This window comes from Corylus avellana, chromosome ca4 (genome assembly GCF_901000735.1).
Source record: "Corylus avellana chromosome ca4, CavTom2PMs-1.0".
Taxonomy (NCBI): Eukaryota; Viridiplantae; Streptophyta; class Magnoliopsida; order Fagales; family Betulaceae; genus Corylus; species Corylus avellana.
In genome coordinates this window covers 11,262,194-11,265,441 of record NC_081544.1, presented here as the reverse complement: position 1 = coordinate 11,265,441, position 3,248 = coordinate 11,262,194, and positions in this window count along the sequence as shown.

Below are 3,248 nucleotides of genomic sequence, written 5' to 3'. Positions count from 1 at the left end.
TTATTATTCCACTTTTATATTTATCATATTATGTATTTCTATATGGGAATGGCCATGATTGGTTGGCCAATGGCCACCCTTTCATTTCTCTTTTTAAGATTTGATTTTTTAATTAAATTAATATAAATTAATATTTTAAGGTGATGTGTCAAAAATGCTGATGTGCCATTTACGGACTACAAAATTTTGCCTGGAAGGGGGATGTGAGGATGTATTGTACACTTTCGATAAATTTAGGATGTTAAAACCAATAAAAAACACTTGACGAGTTATCTGTTTTCACGTGCGACTCAAGGATTAATCTCACGAATACCAAAAAAAAAAAAAAAAGTTGTCAGGACACAACTAGATTATATGGTTGATAGGCTCTTACTTTGAGAAACAGTGTTGAATGAACAAGAATTCTTCTTTGGGAAACAATTTTGACACTCAAAATCAAATTTCAGTCGCATGAGAATCGATCGTCTAAAGTCTGGGATCGATCCTTAGGATTTTTAGGATCTTGGGATCGATCACGGGGTCCCAAGGATTATCCTCCCCTTCCAAGGATTGATACTTAGGATCGATTATCACATTCGAGGATCAACCCTCAGATTCCACGATTAATCGTTAGATTCCAGGATCTCGGTGGCATGATAACACACAGGCCAACCATGAGCTGGAAAGCTACAAGAAAAAGTTAGGCGAGGCAGAGGAAAGATGTGGGGCGATGCAAGAAAAGTCAGGGAAAACACAGAATGAGTTGGCAAAAACAAAGCAAAAAGTGGCAACGTTAGTGGAAAATCAACATCGGAAAGAGAAACATCAAGAAGAAACAAAGCGCCAGCTAGTGAGCCGAACTAATGTCAATGCTAAAACTGTTCCCTTCTTTTCCTTTTCCCCTCCATTTACAATAATAGATAATATCAATTAGAATTAGCATGATTATAATATTGAAATTATCTACTTGCTAGGCCTAGGGGCATGCATGGAAGGTGGTTCTCATGAGAAGAAATTGAGTTCTGAAAGGCATACCGAGTTACATTAGGGAGTAATTTTAGGTTAATTTAATTAGTGGTAGTATCTAAAGAAATTTGTGGGCCTAACTCATCTCATAAAACTGATTCTATAGGAAAGGGTTGACCATTCTTTATAAACATACCAAAAGTCTTGTCCACAGACAATATTGTGAGATTATTGTTTAACACCCTCCCTCACGTACAAGCCAGTATTTTTCCTAGTCCTTGTTACGGAGTAAATAGTGTGGGCCCCATTCGTTCTATGGTGGGCTCTAATACTATGAAGAAATTCGTGAACCTAACTCGTCTTATAAAACCGGTTCTCTCCTATTAAGGCTTTCCCTCTCGGAAATTTAAATGAGGTATTTTTAGGTAAAATAGAGGAAATAGGGATAGAATTTGGTTGCGATTGGATTCAGATTTGGGGTCCGATCCAATTTAAGCTTTAGATTCGTCAAATAGAGCCACCAGTGGCGAGATCGAAGGGGCCCAAAAAACGAGGAAAAAGACAATGAAAACAACGCTTTGGGTTCTGACACCAAGAAGGGGGCCATGGAAACGAGATTGGTGGCTCTAGTGGGACGATACGTGCTGAATAAATTCGTGGACCTAACTCATCTCATAAAACCGATTTTATAGGAAAGAGTTACTGATTCCTAGTAAACATGCCCAAAGTTTTAACCACATACAATGTGGGATTATTCCTCAACAATATCTAGTGTATGTATAGATTTTGGGAATAAGTAAGTGTAGGCTCGGTAGAACTAAGTGAAGGCTCATTAGTAATTAATATCAGACTTTAATATCATTTGGTATCGTTGTGTGATTTGGGTCCTTGAAATTATGGGTGAAAAGGCGGTTATGGTTAGTAGTTATTAGCAAAAACCACTAACCGTAACCGCCTATGCAGTTAGTAAAATTCACTAACTGCCTCCACTAACCGCCTAGATGGTGAGCGGTTAATAATTCTAATAACTACTAGGCGGTCGGCATTGTTCTAGCTTCGAAGAACCTAATGGGGGCAACGGTTGGTGCAGCCTTTGAGGTGGTGCTTACTGCTTTGCCTGCATTCTGTTAGGGAAAAGTTAGAAGACGACCCTCTCGCTGATTTACAAGTTTTACTTATTTAGTTTTCTTTCTAGTTGTTTCTAGATAAGAAGGACCCGTTTCTCAAGATCTTGTTTAGATTTTTGAGAGTATATCGTGATTGCATTGTGACAATGGCGGACGACCTTTCGAACTTATGGGCCAATCTAACCCTGTCAGAAGGAGAAGATGGAGAGATCGAGATCCAAGCGGCTGAAGTTCAAGGAGTGATCCAGCGTGGACAATCCTGTGTGGTGGGGAAACTGGTATCCGATAGGATGATCAGTAAGGAGACAATTAAATCTACGTTGATGCGTTGGTGGAGACTGAAAGGGACATTCACGTTCAAAATCCTTGGAGGTAACTTATTTCTGATTGAATTTGAACTAACGAAGGATAAGACCCGGGTACTGGAAGGTAGACCTTGGGTTTTTGAAGGGAACCTATTCCTGGTAGAAGATTTTGACGGGCATACCTCACCATCGGAGTACACATTCGACAAAGCCTCCTTTTGGGTGTGAATGACGAACCTGCCTCTAGCATGCATGGTACGTGAGGTTGGCTTGAAACTGGGAGCTTCTATCAGACTGGTGGAGGAGGTGGACACTGACAGAGATGGAATCGGCTGGGGGGAGTTCCTCCAAGTTAAGATCATGATTGACCTTTTTAAACCTCTTTCACGTGGGCGCATGATGAAATTTGAAGGTAAGTCAAATCTGGTCGGTTTCAAGTATGAACGGCTACCAAAATATTGTTACCACTGTGGGTTGATTTGCCATGGAATAGAAGGTTGTCTTAAGAGGGGTATGTTGAGAAACCAGGCGACCACCCAATTTGGGCCATGGCTTCGAGCCACTTCTCCTACACGGCGAATGGAGAAAATGAACGAACATTATGCAACCCATGTAGAATCTTCGAAGTATTCTCCATCTGCATCAGAGAGAGGGAAACGGCGTGATGATCACCAAGATAGGAGGGGTACTAGCCAGAGAAGAAAGGCTACGAAATCCGCCGAAGAAGACTATGGCGGCGAAACTTCCCGAGGAAGACAGCCACCATCGTCCAAAGATGGGACGAATGGATTTTCAGGCATAAATCGTGGGGAAAATAATATGACTTTCCAAATGGATTCTCAACAGGAAAAGGAAGGAAGATATGTAGGCG